The sequence below is a fragment of the Oryctolagus cuniculus genome, chromosome 15 (genome assembly GCF_051225735.1).
Source record: "Oryctolagus cuniculus isolate XC-2025 breed Fujian yellow rabbit chromosome 15, ASM5122573v1, whole genome shotgun sequence".
NCBI classification, from domain to species: domain Eukaryota; kingdom Metazoa; phylum Chordata; class Mammalia; order Lagomorpha; family Leporidae; genus Oryctolagus; species Oryctolagus cuniculus.
This window is the reverse complement of record NC_142881.1, coordinates 595996-618976: the sequence shown is the minus strand read 5'-3', so window position 1 is coordinate 618976 and position 22981 is coordinate 595996. Positions and strand designations below refer to the sequence as shown.

Below are 22981 nucleotides of genomic sequence, written 5' to 3'. Positions count from 1 at the left end.
CCCTGGGCCTCAGCCCTCAGTGGACGGAGGTGGATGTGTGTGTGGGGGGGGGTGTCCTGGGCCTCAGCCCTCAGTGGACGGAGGTGGATATGGGGGGGTACGCCCTGGGCCTCAGCCCTCAGTGGATGGAGGCGGATGTGTGTGGGGGGGGTGCGCCCTGGGCCTCAGCCCTCAGTGGACGGAGGTGGATGTGTGTGTGTGGGGGGGTGTCCTGGGCCTCAGCCCTCAGTGGACGGAGGTGGATGTGGGGGTGCCCTGGGCCTCAGCCCTCAGTGGACGGAGGTGGATGTGGGGGTGCCCTGGGCCTCAGCCCTCAGTGGACGGAGGTGGATGTGGGGGTGTCCTGGGCCTCAGCCCTCAGTGGACGGAGGTGGATGTGGGGGTGCCCTGGGCCTTAGCCCTCAGTGGACGGAGGTGGATATGGGGGGGTACGCCCTGGGCCTCAGCCCTCAGTGGATGGAGGCGGATGTGTGGGGGGGGTGCGCCCTGGGCCTCAGCCCTCAGTGGACGGAGGTGGATGTGTGTGTGTGGGGGGGTGTCCTGGGCCTCAGCCCTCAGTGGACGGAGGTGGATATGGGGGGGTGCCCTGGGCCTCAGCCCTCAGTGGACGGAGGTGGATGTGTGTGTGTGGGGGGGTGTCCTGGGCCTCAGCCCTCAGTGGACGGAGGTGGATATGGGGGGGTGCCCTGGGCCTCTGCCCTCAGTGGACGGAGGTGGATATGGGGGAGGGGTGCCCTGGGCTTCAGCCCTCAGTGGACGGAGGTGGATGTGGGGGGGGGGCCTGGGCCTCTGCCCTCAGTGGACGGCTGCTGGCCAATCGTGGTGCTGTCTCCTGCAAACTCAGAAACTGCCTTCTGCACCTGGGCTGCTGCCTCTTTATTTATTTGAAAGGGAGAGAGAGAGGAGGGAGGCAGGGTGGGAGCAGAGAGAGAATGGAGAGAGGGGTAGGAGTTTGCATGGCAAAGCAGAGGCTGGAGGCTCCATGGGAAAGGGCCTGCTCGGACCTGCCACTCTTCCTGCTGGTGTTGGGCTCAGCCCTGAGGGTCTGCCGGGGCCTGCTGTCCATTTGGTTGCAGTAGGACATCTCTGGGTTCCATCCTCAGAACCCTGAGACCCAGCCCCTGGACAGTACTCATGACCCTGCCTCTCCGCGTGGCTGCTGTGTGTGGCTCCGAGTGGACCATGGGTGATCGGAACTGCCCGCTGTGAACTCCGCAGAGTCTGCCGCTGTCACTGGACACGTCTCCTGCCAACTCTTGTCTTGTGGCCCTGGGACACGTGCTGTGCTGTCCCAAGGTGTGGATGGAAACATTGGGGCCTGGACCGCTGAGCTGCCCCAGGACAGTGCGGGGAGTACCAGGATCGACCCCACCCCAGCCCAGGGCCTTGTTAATACTGACAGGGCTGGGATCAGAGAGGGGCGGCAGGCTGACTGCTGCCCTCCGTCCCTGTCTGTGCTGCGGTCCCTGGGGAGCTGGGTTTGCAGGTCCTTTGGCTGCCATTTCCACAGCCCCCGATTGGAAGAGTCCCCAGGACTGGGGAGCATCAAGAGGCCCCAGGCCACGGTCCTCTGATCTTGCTGCTCTTGACGGCTCCATTCGGCGCTATGGATTTAGCCGAGGAAAGTCGGGACTTGGCCTGGGGGCCAGGGCTGGGGACAGCAGTACCTTGGCCCAGGCGCTCCTGGAGGCCACGTGCTCGCAGGCCAAGGGCAGCTCTGACGGAAGTTGCTGGTGGGTTTGGAGGCTGTGGCTGGGGGTCTGCTTTCTGTCTGGACTGAAGTCTTCCTCAAGACTGCGATGGAGGGGTGGTCGCTGCATCTCCTAGGGGAATCAGGGTATGTAGGGTGCTGAGGGCCAGGCCGCGGCTTGTGGTGTCCCTTGGGCACCAGTGGGAAAGGGAAGATGCAGGACACATGGGACTGCAGGGTTGAGAGGCCAGAGCCCTTGCGGGTGTGTCTGGCTCATGTGAAGTGACTTTAGTGGCGCTTGCTGCTGTTCTGGGATTTATCTGTAGCTTTCATGGTCTAGGACAAAACAAAGCAGCTTTGGCTGAGGGGAGGCACAGCCCCTGTGTGTTACCTGTATGACCCAGGTGTGTCACACAGTACCCCGCCTGTCACAGGAAGCACACAGGTGTGTCACACGGTGCCCCACCTGTCAGCAGGAAGGTCACAGTGTGTGCTCAGGTATGTCACAGTCACTCCGCCTGTCAGCAGGAAGCACACAGGTGTGTCACATGGGTCACCCTGCCTGTCAGCAGGAAGTACACAGATGTGTCAGTCACCCCGCCTATCAGCAGGAAGTACACAGGTGTGTCAGTCACCCTCCCTGTCAGCAGGAAGCTCACAGATGTGTCAGTCACCCTCCCTGTCAGCAGGAAGCACACAGGTGTGTCACATGGGTCACCCCACCTGTCAGCAGCAAGCACATCGGGTCTCCTGGGCTCCGCAGGTAATTAACTGCTCCTTGCGGACCCGAGGGGCTCCGGGGCTGGAGTGAGACGTGGCTGAATTTGTTTCTCTGGTGAGGTTTTGTGGAAGCACCCTGGCGCACATGCTGCAGGAGAGCCATGGGGTGCGTTAGGCTCCGTGCACTGTGGGCTCCTGCATGGGAGGGTGTCGGGCGTCTGGACTGGCATCTCTGGGATGTCCTCCTTGGCCCAGTGGCTGTCCTGGGGGCTGGGCTGTCCTGGGGAGGCTGTGGTCTGCACGGGTGACGGATTCCCAGAGGGCTGTGCTGCACGACCTCCAGGATCCCTGCCGAGTGGCTCCGGTGTGCACAGACCTGACCGTGACAGGTGGCATCTCTGGCGCCTGGAGCTGGGAGCTGTGGACACACAGTCGGAGTCTCCCAGGCCGATCTCCGTGCAGGCTCACTTCGGCGGCGTGGGTGTGTCCGGTGCTGCCTTTTTGCCGGGCAGGACTGCTGAATGTGTGTCCCGAGAGACTCTTGCACCTGCTGTCCAGGGCACCTGTTTTCCACCTGACACGTGGTCCACCTGAAACAACCGGGCGTGTGTTGCCCAGGAGCTGCAGGGCTGGCACCCCCAGCCCCAGAGCCCCGCCCCCCCCATGAGGCCAGGCACCTGCAGAGCCTGTAGGCGCCCTCATTCTGATTAAAAGTCATAGAATCAGTAACCACACCAATGTAACCACACTCACAATCAACTGGAAACTGGTGAGAGGGAAGCGGCCGCCTCCCGCCGCCGCAGTGTGGGCTGTTTACTTCTGGGCTTTCCCCTGCAGTCTGTTTATTTGAAGTTCTGTAAGCAGTGTTTATGCTGCTGGGGAGGAGCCAGCGCGCTCCTGTCAGGGCCCTGAGCAGCCTCTGGCCAGCCGTGCACGAGCTGCCACGGGCAGGCCCTGGCTGTGGTGCTGGCTGAGTCCCGGGCCCTGTCCTCCCTCCGGGCCACAGCTGCTTTCTGGGAACCTGACTCCCTGCTGCCCTGTGCACCCGCCCTGCTGCCGCTGTGGAACTCTGCACGGTCCTTGTCCTGCCAGCACCCCACAGTAGGTGGGTGGTGGGAGGGGCTGTGCCCGGAGGCCAAGGGCAGTGCCCCTCCTGGATCCCAGCACAGCTCCCAGCCCTCGGCGCATCTGCCGGGGGATGGGCGGTGCAGGTGAGGCTGTGCAGGAGGTGTAGGTCCTAATGGGCGTGGCCCGGTGGGCTGGCAGGCGAGGCAGCCCTGGCCGACAGCGAGGGGGAGGAGGCTCACCTTGGCCCAGGCTGGGGCAGCTCCCGAGCCCCCTGGGTCCGCCTCGCATCTGACTCCATGCCCTGCCTGGGGCCTGAAGTGCCTGTGACACCGTCACATCCTTTCCATTCTGTCAGCTAAGGGAGCACGTGAGAACATTCTAGTTCTCGTGGGCACACGCTGGGACAGGTTCCGTACCTGGTGTTTCTCCAGCAGATGGGGCTGTCTCATCCTGCTTCTGAATTGAGCTGCCCCATGGTGGTTTCACAGCCGGACCCGGATACCCACGGGCGAGCCGGCTTCCCTTGCACAGCCAGGTGTGAATTCCCTGTGAGAGCTTGTGTTACTGCAGTGTGCGCCTGGGGTTCCAGGGGAGCGAGGGGTGTGGGGTCTCTCCAGGTTGGCCGTTTTTGCTCATCTCGGTATCCCCGGCACGGAGCTGGAGGAGGGAATGTGGCTCGGAGCAGGTCCGGAGCCCGCCCTTGTGATGAGGGCCTAGGGAGAGCACACTTTTGATGGCTTTGGAAGTGACTTTTCTGGGAAGGGATTCAGAGCTGAGACCCGGAAGATCTCTAGAGGAGAAGGCCAGAGGTGGCCACGGCGGCCAGCGTGTGTGGGAGCTGCAGCAGGTGTCATTCTGGCTGACAGGTGGGCAGAGCCGGCTGCAGGATGCTGGACAGCGGTGTGTCCCCTTGACCCCCTCGGAGTGGTGCCTCATCCAGGAGGTCTGGTCAGGGTTTGTGTCCTTGGGGTGAACCTGCTGCCCTTGGGGCGTCCTGCAGCCAAGACCCAGAGTTCTCTTGGGTGTTTTAGTTGTGGACGTAGTTGCTAAGTGTTGACGATTTGGCCTCACTCAGAATCTGTTTTGGGAGCAGGCTCAGTTTTGAACTTGCCCTGAAAGAAGAGAAACAGAAGTCTGGATTAAAATGTGAGACGCCGGTGCTGCCCCTTGCAGACTGCTACGGCCCCAGCAGACGGTGTCACCAGACCTTGGTACAGCCCCGGGGACAGGTGGCTCTGGTAGCACACAGGGACGCCTTGGAGCAGGTCCTCGCTGTGAAGCCTCCTGCTGGGCCGTGGAGCCCTGAGGAGGGCGTGAGGCTTCTAGGAGTGAGGGGTGTATTCTCCTGTGGACCCCTGAGGGCAGCCTTGGGTGTGGGGCTGCCGTGTCTTCAGACGTGGAGATCCGATTCTGTGCCCGGGAGGGTGGCCACTCTTGGACAACACAGAACCCTGCTCGGTTGTCTGGGCTGGGCTGTTCTGCCCAGGAGCTGGACATAGAGCTGTGGTGGGTGCTGCCGGCTGGACACCCGGGCACCTGCAGAGGGGGAGGGGAGAGACTGGGGTCTGTCGTTCCATCACCCACGTAGCCACTGCCCCAAGAGCTGTTCTCATCAATCCCCTGCTGCGGAGGCCCCACCAGCCCCTCAGAACGTGGCCCTGAGGTCTGGACACCAGGGCAGGCGTGTCCAGTCCATGGGGCTTGTGTCCTGGCGGTCCTGTGTGGACGCTGGGGAAGTGTCTCAGCCGGCCGCAGGATGCTGGACAGCGGTGTGTCCCCTTGACCCCCTCGGAGTGGTGCCTCATCCAGGAGGTCTGGTCAGGGTTTGTGTCCTTGGGGTGGAAACCCTCTTGCTCCTGTCCTAGCTCTCGTCTGTTCAGGTGCCCATTAGTGGGCACTTTGAGATGAAAGTAGCGACCACCACGCTGGGATGCCGGGCCAGCTTAGGCTCGAGAGGACAGGGCAAGGGTCCAGGTGGAGGCAGGGCTCAGACCGGAGAGACGGTGGCTCAGACCGGAGAGATGGTGGGGGGTGGGGGTTCAGATGGGAGTGGGGGTTCAGATGGTGAGGGTGGGGGTTCAGATGGAGTGGGGGTTCAGATGGTGAGGGTGGGGGGTTCAGATGGGGGTGGGGTTCAGATGGTGGGGGTGAGGGTTCAATGGGGGGCAGGGGTTCAATGGGGGGTGGGGTTCAGATGAGGGGGAAATGGTTGTTCAGATGGGGGGTGGTGGTTCAGATGAGGGGGAGATGTTGGTTCAGGTTGGGGGGGATGGTTGTTCAGATGGGGGTGATGGCTTAGGTGGTAGGGGATGGTGGGTGATGGTGGTTCAGATGGTGGGGGGTGGGGGTTCAGATGAGGCGGTGGGGGTTCAGTTGGGAGGTAGGGGGTCAGATGGGGGGATGGGGGTTCAGATGGGGGTGATGGTTGTTCAGATGGGGGGGTAGGGGTTCAGGTGGGGGGTGGGGGTTCAGGTGGTGGGGGAGATGTTGGTTCAGATGTTGGTGGGGGGATGGTTGTTCAGATGGGGGGTGATGGCTTAGGTGGTGGGGGATGGTGGGTGACGGTGGTTCAGATGGTGGGGGGTGGTGGCTCAGGTGAGGAGGAGGGTGGCCACTCAGATGGGGGTCTTGGTGTGCTCCGACAGGTGGTGGGCTGGAGCCGGGGTTGGAAGCTTCTCAGCGGGGAGTGTTAGGGAGTGAAGTACCAGCCCTGACTGTGAAAATCCCCACAGACTGTGGCTCCAACCACAGACACTTTACTTCAAGCTCTGCATCTAGGAGTTGAGGTCAAGGTGCCAACATCATTGGCTTCTCCTGAGCGGCCCCCCCTTCTGCTACCCCATCCCCAGCTTGGTGGCTGTGTTCTCGCCCTGCTCACAGGGCCTCCTGGGGTGCACCTGTGTGGAGACAGTGCCCGGCCCCTTTCCCTCTGGTGAGGACAGCGATCCTCCAGTGTGTAGGTCATGTAGGACCCCACCTGACCCCACTTCCCTGCTGGTGCAGCACACAGGGGTGGGCCCTAGCATGAACCTAGGGCCCACGGTTCAGTCCATGCAGGAGGGGGCAGCCCAGGCTCGGGCCAGAGCACAGAACCCAGGGGCTGTGCTTGGACGGGACAAGGGGCAGAAGCAGTGTGGCTCAGCCCTGCCCGCTGACTCTGGCCTGTGTGTGGGGCCTCTCGGGGTCACCTGGTTGGGTAGGGCCCTGGGCTCTGTCGCTTCTCGCAGCCCCACTGGAGCCGTGGTCATTCTTGCCACATACAAACATGTCGGTAGCAGTGTCAGGACCCCTTACAATAGTGTTCATTTTCTAAGCGTTGGTGCTTTGTGGTTTACCCTGGGTCACCTGTGAGACTTAGGCTGTTTTTAAAGAGGCGCATCCTGGCTCCCCAGCGCCTTGTTTGTGGGTCGGGGCCTGGCCAGCTGCCGAGGACGGTGCTGCAGCCACAGCTCCCACTGCCACACACAGGGCCCCACAGGGCCCGCACCAGGCTCCTGGGCCAGGCTGCTGAAGAGAAGGGGACATGTCACTTCTCCAAGGTGACAGGCACAGGGCTGTGGTCATGTGGTCTGGGGGAGTCCACGAGGAGCCTGACTGCTTGGAGTCTGGATGTCCACCAGGGATTGCTCATGGCAGCGGGAGCACGATTGTCCTTGCTGTCACACGCACGTGTCTGAACAGCATTGACCTGCCTGTCCTGGGGCAGGAGCCCGACTTGAGTGGGTGCCGACGGCGGTCAGGGTGGCGATGGCCAGAGCCCGCCTGAGCGCACGTCTGAGGCGCTGGGGTCGCTGCTGCTCGCGCTTCCTGCTGGCTTTGTCTGCGGGCGACGGTGATGGTCAGTTCCTGCCAGTTCGCCTCTCTGTGAAGGCACACACACACACACATGCACATACAGACACATGCAACATGCTCACACCCACACAAGCGTGTGCACACACACGTGTGCACACACAGGCATGCATATGCACACACGTGCACATGGGCTCATGCCCATGCACACATGCACACACAGGCACGCATGTGCACATGCTCACAACCCACACACGTGTACATACAGGCACACACGCACAGTGCATGCACACATGTGCACACATACTCATACTCCCATATGCGCATGCAAGGGATGCATCCACACACACGTGCACATACAGGCCCACAAACACACATGCATGCTCAGATGCTCACACTCACACATGCACACACATGTGCACACACAGCCACAATGCCCCCACATGCACACAGATGCTCGCACACACAGAATGCATATGCACACATGTGTGCACACATGTGCTCATCCATACACGTGCATACACGGGCACACATACACCAGTGCACATGTAGATGCTCACACCCACACACATGTGCACACATAGGCACCATTCCGGGCTCATGGGGGTGTGGCAGCTCTGCCCAGCTGGTGTCCCCTGATGGCGTCACTTCCATGGAGGCGTGTCACACCATCACACCGTGGTCTGCACCAAGCCCGGGAGTTGACGTCTGCATCCTGAGTGTGTGCTCCTCCAAGGACCAGCAGCCTCCAGCACTCTGTGCCATGGTCCATGGTGAGGGACCTCGGGCAAAGCTGCATGTCCCACCCTCTACACCCCACCTGCATGGGACCGTCTCGGTGGTGGCGTGTAGATGCCCCTGGTTGACTGGCTAGGCAGGTGATGGCCGTGTGACCCCAGGTTCTCCAGACACACGTGCACCCAGCCCTCTCCACGTCCCTGCAGCCCCGAGCCTGAGCCTCGCCTCGTGGTCCTCCCCCACCCTCTCCATCCCTGTTCTGAGTCTCCGTCACACTCTGCCCTGGTCAGGGAGCTTTGCGTGAGGTGGCCCTGACTCAGGCCAGGTTGGGTGTGATTTGCTGGTTCGTGAAGCTGCACTGGGTGTGCTGGACCTCAGCCTGAGTTTCCTCATGGCTGGGAGGTGGCTGGCGCCTCAGATGTGTGATGCTTCTCTTGGTATCACCGGGGTGTGGAGGGGAGGTGGCGCCAGTTTTGCGGCAGAGGTGCTGAGTGCCGTGCTGATGTGTGTCCTGCCAGCCTGTGGTGTACTGCGTGGGGTCCCTGTGGGAGTGGGCTCTGGGTGTCCCCACTCACCACCAGGGCCGAGGGGTGGGGGCTGGTGCTTGCTGGGAAGGGAGAACTCTGTGTTCCGAGTGCTGCTGGGTCTGGTCCTGCCTTGGCCCTGTGTCCCCAGCCCGCTTGCTCTGTCCTCCTGTGCCTGGGGACACCGCAAGGCTTGGAGAGGCCCTGCTGAGGGCTGCAGGATGACAGGGCGTGAGGAGGAGGAGCCGGGAGGATTTAGCAAGAGTTTATTTTACAGGGGCCTATTTTTAGACACTGGTTATTTTGGACTTGAATTTTGAGGCCTTCTGAGACTGAAGCTGCCTCAGTCACCAAGAGGCCACTCCCTCCGTCCCCATCTCCCTCTCGAGCTGTCCCCACATGGCTGAGGGCGGGGCCCTCCTCCTGAGCCCTGGGCTCCGGGGCTGTGGCAGCCGGTCCGACTGGCATTCTGTGGCTCCTCGCGGTGGGTCCTGTTTAGAAGGACGCCTGTCGTTTCCCGGGCCCTGGCCGTGCCTCGCAGAGTCTTGGGAGGGGTCTTTGAGACCTTCAACCTCATTTTATTTTTCATTCTGTTTTAAAGATTTGTTTATTCAAAAGACAGAGCAACCAGGGGAGGTGGGAAGAGGCAGAGGGGGAGGGAGGGAGAATGAATATTTTCCATCTGATGGCTCACTCCCCAAATGGCTGTGATGGCTGGGCCGGGCCAGGCTGACACCAGGAGCCAGGAGCGTCTTCCGGGTCTCCCACGTGGGTGCAGGGCCCAAGCACTTGGACCATCTTCTACTGCTTTCCCAGGTGCATTAGCAGGGAGCTGGATTGGACGTGGAGCAGCCTGGACTCGAACCAGCCTTTCTGATAGAGGATGCCTATTCTCTGTTCTTAAAATCTTTTCCAACATTTCTTGTAAAAACTTGGGCACACTGTGGTTGAATGGGTGTTTGAGTCAACACCTGTGTGTCTGCCTGGGCTCTCCATGGATCGTTTCCACACAGCAGGGGGCTCAGAAGGGGGGGTGTGTTGGCCGGCGCCGCGGCTCACTAGGCTAATCCTCCGCCTTGTGGCGCCGGCACACCGGGTTCTAGTCCCGGTTGGGGCGCTGGATTCTGTCCCGGTTGCCCCTCTTCCAGGCCAGCCCTCTGCTGTGGCCCGGGAGTGCAGTGGAGGATGGCCCAGGTGCTTGGGCCCTGCACCCCATGGGAGACCAGGAAAAGCACCTGGCTCCTGGCTCCTGCCATCGGATCAGCGCGGTGTGCCGGCCGCAGCGCGCCGGCCGCGGCGGCCATTGGATGGTGAACCAACGGCAAAGGAAGACCTTTCTCTCTGTCTCTCTCTCTCACTGTCCACTCTGCCTGTCAAAAAAAAAAAAAAAAAAAAGAAGGGGGGGTGTGTGTGGAGAACAGAGCTGGGGGCCAGTCTGCTTTGGTGCAGAAGAACCGCAGACTCCACGCATGGTTTCTCGTGGGGCGTGTTTATCTGTCCCTCTTGTCTGACACGTTTCAGAGTAAATAAGAACTTAATCAGCTCCAGTAAAGTTTCTGTTTAGTTTTTTCTTTTGATACAAAATTTACGTACAGTGAAATGTACACACTGCTTAATCTTTTTTTTCCCCAAAGATTTTATTTATTTATTTGAGAGGTGGAGTAATAGACAGTGAGGGGGGAGACAGAGAGAAAGGTCTTCCTTCCGTTGGTTCTCTCCCCAGATGGCCGCTATGACTGTAGCTGTGCCGATCCGGAGCCAGGAGCTTCTCCCAGGTCTCCCATGCGGGTGCAGGGGCCCAAGGACTTGGCCATCTTCTACTGCTTTCCCAGGCCACTGCAGAGAGCTGGATCAGAAGAGGAGCAGCTGGGACTAGAACTGGTGCCCACATGGGATGCCGTGCCGCAGGTGGAGGATTAACCCACTGTGCCACGGAGCTGGCCCCTCACACTGCTGAATCTTTATAATGGGACTGGCGGTTTAACTGAACCTGACCCTGACCATGCCCGCGATGACCGTGCCCAAGGAATGCCATCCCTTGCAGCCATGTGCCTATGTCCCTCAGTGTTGCAGGCCAGTCCCTGTGTGCCGGTGTTCCTGGCAAGGCTGTAGGCTCCTGGCACCTTCCGCGGGCAGCTGTGTGCCCGTGTCCCCTGGCATTGCGGGCCGGTGGGGGGGCGTCCCTGTGCGCTGGGGTTCCCCTGCAGGGCTGCAGGCTCATGGTGCATGCTTTGTGATTGTGTTGCTGACACTCGTCCCGTGTGCTGCCCTGCAGGGTGTGTGGCCGCAGTGCAAGGCCCTGGGCTCTGTGTGTCTTGGCTGTTGCGGACACAGATGATGTGAACACACATGTGACTGTGGGGACACGTGTTTGTTTTTCCAGGCAGTTCCACTGAGGCGTGGGGCTGCTGTGCCCTGTCAGGTACAGAGTGCCCTCTGCTGCTCCACCAGGGGTGTGGGAGGGTGTGGTGTCTCCGCATCGCAGATGCCAGCGTTTGGCACGTGAGGCTTTGTCCTTGGTGCCATTGCCAGGGCTAGGAGTGGCATCTTGTGGTTGTGTCTAGGCTCCCTGATGAGTGGGGATGCCACATCTGTGCAGGTGTTCATGTGTGTGCATATATGTGCATGTATGAGTGTGCATGTTTTCATGTATGTGTGTATGCACATGTGTGCACACGTCGTGTGTATCTGTGTGTATGTGTGTACATGCATGTGAATGTGTGTGCTTGTGTGCCTGTATGTGTGTGTATGCGTGTGTAGATATGTGTGTGTGTGATGTTTGGAGCTTTGGCTCACTCTGTCAGGGTGTTCCTTTGTGTCACTGTAGGAATATTCTGGTGCGTGAGGGGCACGGGCTCTGTCAGACGAGCGCTGTGCTCACGTCCAGCCTCTGACCGGCCTCTTCCTTTCCGTGGTGGTGATGTCGGCAATTCGCAGTGTTTGCTGATGCTTCTTCCAGGGTCACTTCCTGTGGCCAAAAAGTCCGCGGCTGCCGTCACAGCCACTTCCTCTGGCTCCCGCGTGCTGCTCCTCCATATTCTGCGTCTGACGTGAGCCAGCGTCGGCCCAGCCATGGTGGCTGTGTTAGGCAGAGTCGGGCTGTGTCACTGTCTGTTGGTGTCACCTTTGTCGAGCGTCCGAGCGTGCACGGCTATTCCTTCCGGGTCACTGCCTCTGCCTCCTGGGCCATCGTTGTGCGGACTGTGGCCTGAGGTCGCTGAGGTCTCTCTCCCTTAGTCCTGTGGGAGGCCGCCCTGGGTAGTCAGTGCCACGTGTGTGGCAGAGCCATTTGTGTTTCCACGAGAAGCTGCTGCTGCCGACAGGTGCAGCGAGGACCAGCGACGGACGCGAGGGAAAGCCGGCAGAGTGTGCGTGCTCGCGCCTGACTGTCACGTGTGTTCTCAGTAATGCTTTCTAAAGAGACGCCCTGCCCGCTGCCCTGGGTGCCCCCTCCCTGCCCACTGCCCTGGGTGCCCTCCCGCCCACTGCCCTGGGTGCCCCCCCTTGCCTGCTGCCCTGGGTGCCCCCCTCTCTCCCTGCCCGCTGCCCTGGGTGCCCCCTCACTCTCTCCTTGCCCACCACCCTGGGTGTCTCCCTCACTCCCTGCCTGCTGCCCTGGGTGCCCCCTCACTCTCTCCCTGCCTGCTGCCCTGGGTGTCCCCCTCACTCTCTCCCTGCCCGCTGCCCTGGGTGCCCCCCTCTCCTTGCTGGCTGCCCTGGGTGCCCCCTCACTCTCTCCTTGCCCACCACCCTGGGTGTCCCCCTCTCTCCCTGCCCGCCGCCCTGGGTGTCCCCCTCACTCTCTCCCTGCCCGCTGCCCTGGGTGCCCCCCTCTCCTTGCTGGCTGCCCTGGGTGTCCCCCTCTCTCCCTGCCCACTGCCCTGGGTGCCCCCCTCACTCTCTCCCTGCCTGCTGCCCTGGGCAGCTGCTTGGACACAGGTGCATCAGAGTGGCTCTCACTTCACAGCGAGCTCTCTGGGAGCTGGTTTCCTTTCCTCTCTGTCTCTCTCTGAAGTGCCCTTCATCAGGCAGGGATGTCTCCTGTTTCTGTGTAGCTGGCGACTTTCACCGCGGAGGAGCGGTGAATGTTGCCAAACGCCTGTTCTGTGCCTTGAAGCCCCCGTGGCTTTCCTCTCTGACTGTTGATTGGTGAGTGATGCTGTTTCTTTGTGTTAACCAAACTGGCCTCCGTGGATGGACCCTGCCTGGCTACGCTGTTTCCTTTTCTCTTTTCTGTGTGTTTCCTCTGGGGGGAGGGGCGTAGCGCAGAGCCTTGTGGTCCATGCTGCTGCGTCCAAGCCTGCCGTGTGGCAACTTTGAGTTTTGATTCTAACCCAATGCGCTGAAGAGAGACGTTTTCTTTCATAGTGAGCAGAGGCTTGCTTTGAGGGACAACAAGATTGAAGGAACGATGATTGTTTTAGAAGCTGTATTTAAGGATAATGTGCCCCGTCTCCCGAGTGGCGGGTTCGTGGGTGTGGCTCGTGTGTGGTCCCTCTGTGGCTGTGTCCTTTTCTCCACGGGCTGGCCCTGGTAAGTGGCCCTGCGGGGAGGTGCTGCTCACTTGGGCCTGGCACGGGGGCGATAAGCTCTGCCTCTGTGCAGCCATGTCTATTTCCATCGTAAAGTTCTGCTTGTTTTAAGAATGAAGTCACTCGAGCCAAGGCCCGTGGCCGGGTGCCCTCTCTGTCTGCCCTGTCCATCATCTCTTTGTGCCCTTGGCCTGAGCGGACACCCCTGCACTCTTGGCTCAATCCTTCCAGTGCCTGGCTTTGTCTTGTCAGGGCACACGCCCCGCTGTGGTCACTCTTCCACGCCGATGGCCTGTTCTCTGTGGGGGTTGGGGAGGTTCCCATCGGTTGTAGAGGAGCAGGCTCACCTCCTGGAGCTCTGGAGTGACCGCAGAGACCCTGCTGGTCTGGAGGAGTGTCCCACCCCGTGAGGCATGCGTGGGTGGGCTTGCTGGCCAGCACGGCCACTCCCTGGTCTTTCACGGGAAGCGGCAGGGTCTCTGGGTCTCCGCTGCCTCTGGCATTGTACCCATAGCCAGGGTTTGTCAGCAGCAGATCGGGGCGGCTGCCCCAAGGGGAGACGGGCGCAGTCCTTGAGGCCACTGGCGTGGAGCAAGAGCAGGCGCCCCACGTGCTGCCTCCCAGAAATCGGCCCAGCTTCCTCCTTGTGCCTGACTTTGTGGGACGCTTGGTGGTGTCACTTGTCACCAAGGATTGGAGGCCACCACAGACAGCCTGCCGGGAGGGTGGCCAGCAGGGACATCGCTTTCTTCCATGCTTGTCAATTTTCCGAAAATCTCGGGAGAGAGTGAGATTGACTTGTGCGTTGGACAGAGCAGAGTGCAGGCACCCTGCAAGGCAGCAGCGCCCCCGTGGGAGAAGCAGCCGGGCCCCTGCCCAGGCCCTGGCACGCTTGTGCGTTTCTATTGCACGCCCGTCTGTCTTCTAGACACCAAGCCTGAAGCTTGAATTTCGAGGTGACTCTGTCATCCGTCGGCTTCACAGAGCGTCACGATCTCACCGTCCTCTGCCCCCTGGGCTCGCGCGTCGTCCTCACCCAGTCACACCAAGTCCTGTAGCACGGTGATCGCGCGTTTTATTCAGAGTGGTGGAGCCTCGGGTGTGCTGTGACTTTGTTTCTTTGTACTTTCTTTTTTGTATAAACACATTTTAACAGTGAAACAGGACTAGGATGAAGACAACAGCGAGTACATGACGTCAGCAAAGCTGGAGGAAGGAAGGAGATGAGCCCAGGGCAGCTCGGGGCCCGAGGAGCGGACGGGAGCAGAGGCCCAGGGACGGCGGGCCTGGTGGGTGGCAGAGGAGGGTCGCGGGTGCAGCACACACCCGGCTGGCACAGCGGTCACGGCTGCCACCAGCATGGCTGAGGAGCTCCTGGAACAGCCACAAACGTGGCCTGGCAGGGAATCCGTTGTCCAGGGGCCGGGGACAAGGTCCATACCCACGCCCCGCGGTCAGCCCTTGTTCTCTGTGGTCGTGCACCTGGGCAGGCGCCTGGAGGAAGTGCAGCCCTGTGCAGCCGATCCTGTGATGCGAATGCAGAGGCCTCTCGGGTGGGAATGTGCCGTGTCCAGGGCACCGTGGGGGCCGCGTTCTAGAAGAGGCTTTCCTGTAGGCCCCTCCCCCCCCCAGCCGAGGTGTGTGGCTTTCACAGAGGTTTGTTGCGGTGTGCGGTGACCGAGCTCCTTCCTCTCCTTGTTGAATTGGAGAGGAGGGGTCTCTGAGTCCCTCGGAGGAGGCTCCGCCACCTGCCTCCCACTTCCTGTCTGGCCGGGTCCTCGCAGCTCCTTCCTGGCACAGAGCCGTGGAGGTGCGCCGCGCTCGCGACTCCTCAGATGCCAGTTTTCTGCAGGGGAAGCTTCCGGCCTTGCCGCCTGGTTTCGGTCGCATCCCAGAGCCCTCATTGCTGGCTCTGTTTAGAGTGACTGGCACCTGGCAGGTTGAGGTTTGTGCCTGGGTTTATTCCTGGCATTGTCATTGGCGATGGCTCCCCCGGGGTTGCCCCATCACCCCAGCTGACCCGCGTCCCCTTCTCATATGTGGGACACTGCCTCAGGATGCTCAGGGCTCCAGTGACATCAACCAAGGTCTGCACTAAGCCCAGGTTTCCAGCCCTACTCCTGCTCAAGTCCAGCTGTGCTGACCAGGAGAACTGGACTTACCTGATGCGTGAACCTGACCATGCGCTGGGAGCTGCAGAGAACCAGGTGTGGGGGTTCAGAAAGTGGGGCTCCTGGCCCCACCCCAGAGTCTCAGGAGGACGTGAAGCCACAGGGCCCCACGTGGTGTGGCCGAGGCAGGGGCCGTGGGGTGGGCTCTCCTGCCCTGCTGCAGGGGGACCAGTGGGCTCACCCCACCATCCCTGGGGGCCCTCGCGTCCCACGGCTGCCAAGCCCCCTCCCCATCTCTGCCAGGTGCCTGGACGGCATCGGCCCCTTCTGCCTCAGGGGTCTCAGGGGGTTTGTTCCTTTTTTCACTCTGGGTTTCTGGGGGGTGTCGCTCTGGTCCTGTTGTCACCAGTGCTCCTGCCTGTGAGACACTGTGGGCAGGAACCACTGACTGGAGCCTGGCTTCCCAGGCTGCCGTGGCCAGCGCTTGGCTCCCCTCTTGGGGCCTGTTTATCTGTTTAACTGTTTATCTGTGATTTGTGTCAAATATTTTCAACCACTTGACGTTTATCTTTGGATTTTGCCATGTTTTTCTTGCCTTGAAGCATTTTTCTTAATCATGTCTGTCTCCTTGCCGTCCACACAAGCGTGATAAGTGAATGGGCGTGAATGGGCTGTCGTCACGCCGCACTGCCTGGACGCCTGACTTGGAGCCTTGGCTCTTGCTCCTGCCTCCGGCTTCCTGCTGGGAGGCGACAGGTGGTGACTGCAGTGCCTGGGTCCCTGCACCTGTGTGGGAGACCTGGATGGTGCTCCAGGCTCCTGGCTTCAGCCTGGCCGCCACGGGTGTTTGGGGGGTGACCCAGCAGGTGGCAGATCACTCTGTCTCTCTCGACTTTTGCATAAATACAACACATAAAAATTCACTGCGGTTGAGCTTAATTCTTTTAAGAAATGCCTGGATTTGAGCCTGAGGATCGGCGGCCGTCTCGCTGCTGACAGCCACGCCGTGGGCTCGCCTCCTCAGGTCCAGTTTGTGTCTGTCCAGGAGCGACTTGGATGCCTTCTCTGATGAAGTCTGCACCCCGAAGAGTCGATCAGGGAGTTCCTCTCGGCCGCCTCGTGTGCTCGCACGCGCCTGTTCACATGCCCCGGCACTGCCTCCCTTCCGGCCGTTTCCCTCCCCCACTCCCTGCCGCGGCGCAGGCCATGCTGGAAGCAGTGGTCATCGCTGCCATGACCCCGGCCGTGGCAGGAGAGCTGGTGCTTCCCAGGAGGAAGGGCCGGGCTCCCGGGCAAGACCTGGACAGGCGGCCTGATGCTTCCGGGGGCGCTGCAGGCGAGACGTAGTGACAGTAGATTGCCAGTCACTGCAGCCGTGCCGTCAGCACAAGCCTGTAGGAGGGTTCCTGTATTTTGAATGCAAATCAAAAGAACGTTGTGTAAACCGTCAATTAAAATGTCAGCCGTTTGCTTGAAAACATCAGTGACGCTGTATTTGGTGAGGGGAGGGACAGACCGACCAGGTGCCACACAGCAGACCAGGGATGGCGAGGCCCTGTTGGGATGAAGGGGCCCTTGCTTGGGTCCTGCTGCAGGCAGGGTGGTGGGGGCTGCGTCCTCACGTGAGGCCCAAGGAGGCAGGGTCTGAGCCTGGCTGGCAGTACGGGTTCTCATGGCTGCAGGTGTCCAGGCTGCTGCCGACGGCCAGTGAGGCAGAGCCCTGTGTGTGCCATCGCTCTCTTCCCGCGCTCTGGAGAGCTCTCAGCAGGCCTGGCCTGCCTGCCGCCCTCCCGCTCGATTCACGGAGGTCCTGGGAGAAGGTGGGCCGACGGCTGTTCACGGAGGTCGTGGGTGCAGGTGGGCCGACGGCTGTTCACGGAGGTCCCGGGTGCAGGTGGGCCGACGGCTGTTCACGGAGGTCTTGGGTGCAGGTGGGCCGACGGCTGTTCGCGGAGGTCGTGGGTGCAGGTGGGCCGACGGCTGTTCGCGGAGGTCGTGGGTGCAGGTGGGCCGACGGCTGTTCGCGGAGGTCGTGGGTGCAGGTGGGCCGACGGCTGTTCACGGAGGTTGTGGGTGCAGGTGGGCCGCGATGCGTTCTGAGAGCCGCGGTTCATCTCTCACTTGTGCGTGCACTGCTAGGCTGGTCCCCTTACCAGGCGTTTCCCCACGTCAAAGTGTTCTCTCCACCCTGTGCTTGCTTGTTGAGAAGTTGTTGTGTTGCATGTCCGTGTCCCGGTGTTGTGTGTCCGTGTCCTGATGTGGTGGTTGTGTTGTGTGTCCATGTGCTTGTGTGATGGTTGTGTTCTGTGTCCGTGTGCTGGTGTGGTGGTTGTGTTGCATGTCCGTGTGCTGGTGTGGTTGTGTTGCGTGTCCATGTCCCGGTGTGGTAGTTGTATTGCGTGTCCGTGTCCTGGTGTGGTGGTTGTGTTGTGTGTCCATGTGCTTGTGTGATGGTTGTGTTCTGTGTCCGTGTGCTGGTGTGGTGGTTGTGTTGCATGTCCGTGTGCTGGTGTGGTTGTGTTGCGTGTCCATGTCCTGGTGTGGTGGTTGTGTTGGGTGTCCATGTCCCGGTGTGGTAGTTGTGTTGCGTGTCCGTGTGCTGGTGTGGAGGTTGTGTTACATGTCCATGTGCTGGTGTGGTTGTGTTGCACGTCCGTGTCCTGGTGTGGTGGTTGTGTTGCGTGTCCGTGTGCTGGTGTGGTAGTTGTGTTGCATGTCCGTGTCCTGGTGTGGTGGTTGTGTTGCGTGTCCGTGTGCTGGTGTGGAGGTTGTGTTACATGTCCATGTGCTGGTGTGGTTGTGTTGCATGTCCGTGTCCTGGTGTGGTGGTTGTGTTGCATGTCCGTGTCCTGGTGTGGTGGTTGTGTTGCGTGTCTGTGTGCTGGTGTGGTGGTTGTGTTGCGTGTCCGTGTCCTGGTGTGGTAGTTGTGTTGCGTGTCCGTGTCCTGGTGTGGTGGTTGTGTTGCGTGTCTGTGTGCTGGTGTGGTTGTGTTGCGTGTCTGTGTGCTGGTGTGGTTGTGTTGCATGTCTGTTTCCTGGTGTGGTAGTTGTGTTGCGTGTCCGTGTGCTGGTGTGGAGGTTGTGTTACATGTCCATGTGCTGGTGTGGTTGTGTAGCATGTCCGTGTCCTGGTGTGGTGGTTGTGTTGCGTGTCCGTGTGCTGGTGTGGTGGTTGTGTTGCGTGTCCGTGTGCTGGTGTGGTTGTGTTGCGTGTCCGTGTGCTGGTGTGGTTGTGTTGCATGTCTGTTTCCTGGTGTGGTAGTTGTGTTGCGTGTCCGTGTCCTGGTGTGGTGGTTGTGTTGCGTGTCCGTGTGCTGGTGTGGATGTGTTGCGTGTCCGTGTGCTGGTGTGGAGGTTGTGTTGCGTGTCCATGTGCTAGTGTAGCTGACCTCACTCATTTTGTCTGGCTTCTTTCTAGGTTCCCCCCGTCTGCGTTCTCTGGCTTCTGTAGTTCGAATGGGCTGTGCCTCTGTGGGTTTTTCGCGTTTACCCCGTGTGGTCTTCTCTGGGCTTCTGCGTCAGTGGCTGAGGTCATCCATTCCGGAAGTTTCTCAGGCGTTACTCAGCTGTCTCTGCCGCTCTCGGCTGCTCCTCCTCCTGGCCCCCACTGTGCCCGTGTGTGACGTCTTTGCAGATCCTCCTTGGAGGGCCTGTCCCGTGGGTTCTCTGCATGCTGCTGCTCTCTGCGCCCACTCTGGGGGCTTCTGAGGCCGTCTCCGTGCTGCCCCCCCCAGCCATCAAGGGCAGCCGCAGCGCCACTGCTCGCTCCCTCCTGTTCTGTCTCGGGTCCCCGTCGCTCCGCCCCGTGGTGCTGCCTTGTGGCCGCGGCCCCCTCCGGCTCGGGGCGCAGGTGACCCCACCCCCAGGTGACAGCTGCTCGCTCTGTGCCGCACGCGGGTCTCACGGCGCCACGTGCTCTCCGTCCGCCCACCGTTCCTCCTCCCTCTTGCTGGGCCCCCTGACTTCTGTTGTGAGCTGCGTGGGCGGGCCTGGGCCTCTGTGCTGCGTCCACTGTCGCTGAGGGCGTGGAGGCTCTGCGTCCCTCCGGGCCCTCGTTTCTGCCCCCTCAGCCCCCTTGGCCACGCCCTCACCTATGCTGGGCCCTGCTGGGCTGGAGGTGGGGTGCTGGGATCTGCAGACTCCTGGAGGCTGTGTCCTCCCCAGTGCCCCTCTCTTGGCTGAGATTGAGTGGGGGGCCATGTGAGTGGGGAGCCACGTGCGCGGGGAGCCACGTGCACGGGGAGCCACGTGAGCAGGGAGCGTCTCCCCGAGAGCAGCCAAGCCATGGCCCACTCACAGTGGCTTCCTGGTTGTCTCGCTGCTGGAGGCCAGAGAATCACACGTGCCTGTGAGGTGCCAGTGGTGAGGCCCCCAGAGTGCAGGGGCCCCATAAAATTGCAGCCCAGGACCTCATTCTCCCACCGGTCTGCACCCAGACTGCGCCTTGCTCCCGTGACCTCCGTGGCCCCCGTGGCCCTGCTGTGGTTGAGCAGAACCTGGGGGCTCCCCTGGGTGGGCTAGGGTAGGATTGCTTGGCCTTGACCATCCTCTGACAGGCCACTGGCTTCCAGTTGTTGGCTGCTTTCCTGTTAAGAGGCTAGAGGTCTGTGTGGGCTGTGTGTGTCCTGGCTTCCTTGGTGCAGTGTGGTTTTGTGGGCTGGTCAGCACGGGTTGTCGCGTGTCTTTGCTAATGCTGAGCTGTCCACGTGTTCGTGGAGTAGCGTGTGTGGTTGTGTGTGGTGTGCGGACTACCAGGTGTATATGCCAACATTATGTTTGTTTAGTAACAGGAACTTTATTTTCTGTGACTGAGAGCTGTGTTGTCTAATAACGCAGCCACTAACCACATGTGCCTGCAAATCAAATAAGACTTTCCGTGATCGAGTACAAACTCGGCCAGCGCAGCCTGGCGTGTGTGCATCACCTGCCACTCACAGCAGACGATTCCTGTGCAGGTGGAAGGTCTGCCCTAGGCACTGGCTGGGCAGTGACCACTGCATGTATGCACCCCCTTGTGTGCATGTGTGTGCCTTTACATGTATGAGCATGTGTGTCTCTATGAGTGTGCACGTCTACGTGTGTGTGAATGTGCATGTCTTTGCATGTGTATGTGAATATGTGTGTATGGGTGTGTCTTTACATATGTATGAATGTGCGTGTCTTTGCATGTGCATGAGTGTGTCTTTACTGTGTGAGTGTGTGCATGTTCATGTGAGGAGTGGAACGTGAGTGCCGCACGCGGTGATTGCAGGCGTGCTCCAGGTCGGGAAGGAGGAGGCGGAAGCGTGGCCTCAGACCCTGCCGCACTGGAGTCCGCTGTCTCTCTCCCTTCTCTGCTGAGAACCCTGGGGGCAGCTTGGCAGGACACTGGGAGTCTTCACGCTCTTCCTGGGGGTCCCCCGGGCCCCCGCAGGGTCAGTGGGAGAAACCCGGGCTGGCAGGCGTGCAGATTCCAAGGTTGTTGCCCGTGAGGACTGTGCTGTCTGTTTCATTCAGGCTTTGGACTCTGCGTGTCGGTGCGTGCCCGTGCTCAGTGGTGTTCTTACGGTCTGGCAAAGCATGCCTGATGCCCCTGTCGCCACGACGGCTGTTGGAGTTCCAGGCCTCTCCGCAGGGATGGTGCCGCGGTCTCATCACCCCTGCGCCGCGGCAGCAGCTGTTCCGACCTCCCGTCTGGAGCAGCCTGACGGAAATTTGAGACGCGGTGTCGCGGTGCAGAGCTGTTTCGAGTGGGTGCCGTCAGGACTGACTCCTGGAGACAGACTGGACATTTGGGAGGAGCAAGCGTTTCCCACGTCTCGCCAGTCACAGCGTGATCGTTTTACTCTGCAAGGTCAGGAGAAGGCTCTCGGCGTCACGGGGAAGTTGGCAGGGCATCCCGGCTGCCGTGGGCCAGGCTTGTCGCAGCACAGCCAGGCCAGATGACTGTCCTCCGTGGCTGGGGAGGCCCTGGCCGGAGCTGCTCTGGGAGAAGCTCACTCATGCGTTTTCGTCCTCGCAGGGGCAGCGTGGCCTGGCAGGCTTGTTTGGACAGGATGGGTGGCTCTCAGCTGAGGGTCCTGTTTTATAAGTGCTCTGGCATGTGTGTCCTTAAACCTTCATCTCTGCATGTGGTCTTGGCAGGAGGGCATGTCTGTGTGGGCACTTGCCATGTGCATATTGCGTACACACATGTGTTCATGTATATGTGTGTTTGCACATGCGTACACATGTGCATATTGCATTCACTGCAATGTGCATCTATACACAAGCTGCAATGTGGATCTTCGTGTGTGTGTTGCATGTACGTGTGTGCACGTGTGTTGCATGCATGTGTGTGTGTGTGTGTGTAGATGTGCATTTGCTTGCATTTGGATGTTTGAATGTGTTTTATTTTGTGGATATTTAGGACCATGAGTGCAAACCTTTCTTTTTAATATACTATGTTTTTAAAAAATACTTAAAAAATTTTATTTGAAAGGCAGAGTTAGAAAGAGAGAGTGATTATCTTCCATCTGCTGAATCACTCCCCAAGTGGGCACAACAGCCAGGGCTGGACCAGGCCAAATCCAGGAGCCAGGAGCTTCCTCTGTGTCTCCCACATTGGAGCAGGGCCCCAAGGACTTGGGCCATCTTCTGCTTTCCCAGGTGCATTAGCAGGAAGCAGGATCAGAAGTGGAGCAGGTGGGATTTGAACCTGGGCCCACGTGGAACGCTAGCACCACAGGCAGCAGCCCAACCCACCACGCCCAAAGCCAAGACAAAGCCTCTCCAGCATCTCATTGTCCTGCTGTTGCGCGCCCCTTTGCCCAGCAGGTCCTGGGAGGGTGCGTTTAGGTGTGCACAGGCATTGTCTGGACTTTCCACAGGGACTGACGGCGACCTGCTGCAGGGTGGCTGGCAATGTTTTGCACTGATATTTAGTTCATTGAAGAACTGTGGTTTGCTGTTAAAGTCTTAACATTCCACAATAGTAGAATATCAGTTTAATTTCAAGAAATTCTGTGTTTTCCCATACATCTTCAGGAATGTGTTAGGTTCTGTTGGGGTGGGGATAAATTTATATGCACAGTTTTGTTTTTTCTTAAGGCTTGTGTGCCCTTGGTGGCTGGCGTGTGGCATGTGTGACATTGGTGGCTGGCGTGTGGCGTGTGTGCCCTTGGTGGCTGGCGTGTGGCGTGTGTGCCCTTGGTGGCTGGCGTGTGGCATGTGTGACATTGGTGGCTGGCGTGTGGCGTGTGTGCCCTTGCTGTGTTCTGCAGGGAACTGGGATTTTGTTCCATCCTTGTCAGACTGGGCTTATACTGGGCTTGACACTTTTTTTTTAAAAGATTTATTTATTTATTTGAAACACAGAGTTACAGAGAGACAGAGGCAGAGAGAGAGAGAGGTCTTCCATCTGATGCTTCACTGCCCAGATGGCTGCAACGGCCGGAGCTGCACCGATCTGAAGCCAGGAGCTCCTTCCAGGTCTCCCACACGGGTGCAGGGGCCCAAGCACTTGGGCCATCTTCCACTGCTTTCCCAGGCCACAACAGAGAGCTGGATCAGAAATGGAGCAGCCAGGACTCAAACTGGCACCCATATGGGATACTGGCACTGCAGGCGGCGACTTTACCCACTGCGCCACAGTGCCGGCCCCTAAACTTTGATTCTTAACACATTGACAGTGAAGTGTGAGGCACGGCACATAGCTGGTTGGGTGGAGCTGCCAGCAGGTTTAGAAGTGCCCTTCCCTGGCGGAGTGTGGCAACACGCACACAGTGGGCAACTGGTCTCGCACACCTGAGGTGTGTGGCTCACGCGTGTAGCACTCACCACTGTCCC

General features: G+C 60.0%; 1 protein-coding gene across 8 annotated transcripts in view; it reads left to right on the top strand.

Moving 5' to 3' along the window:
* Positions 1–22981, top strand: part of INPP5A (inositol polyphosphate-5-phosphatase A) — a 154473-nt gene that overhangs the window by 27557 nt on the left and 103935 nt on the right. Inside the window, exon 1 of one of the 8 annotated variants that reach the window (XM_070057049.2) lies at positions 20912–21008. The exons of 6 other annotated variants lie outside the window; for them this stretch is intronic. The gene's annotated coding sequence lies outside the window, so the exon portion shown is untranslated. Of the gene's footprint in view, positions 1–20911; positions 21009–22981 lie in introns of those variants that run through there. One more of the 8 variants, XM_070057051.2, reaches the window with a different exon arrangement.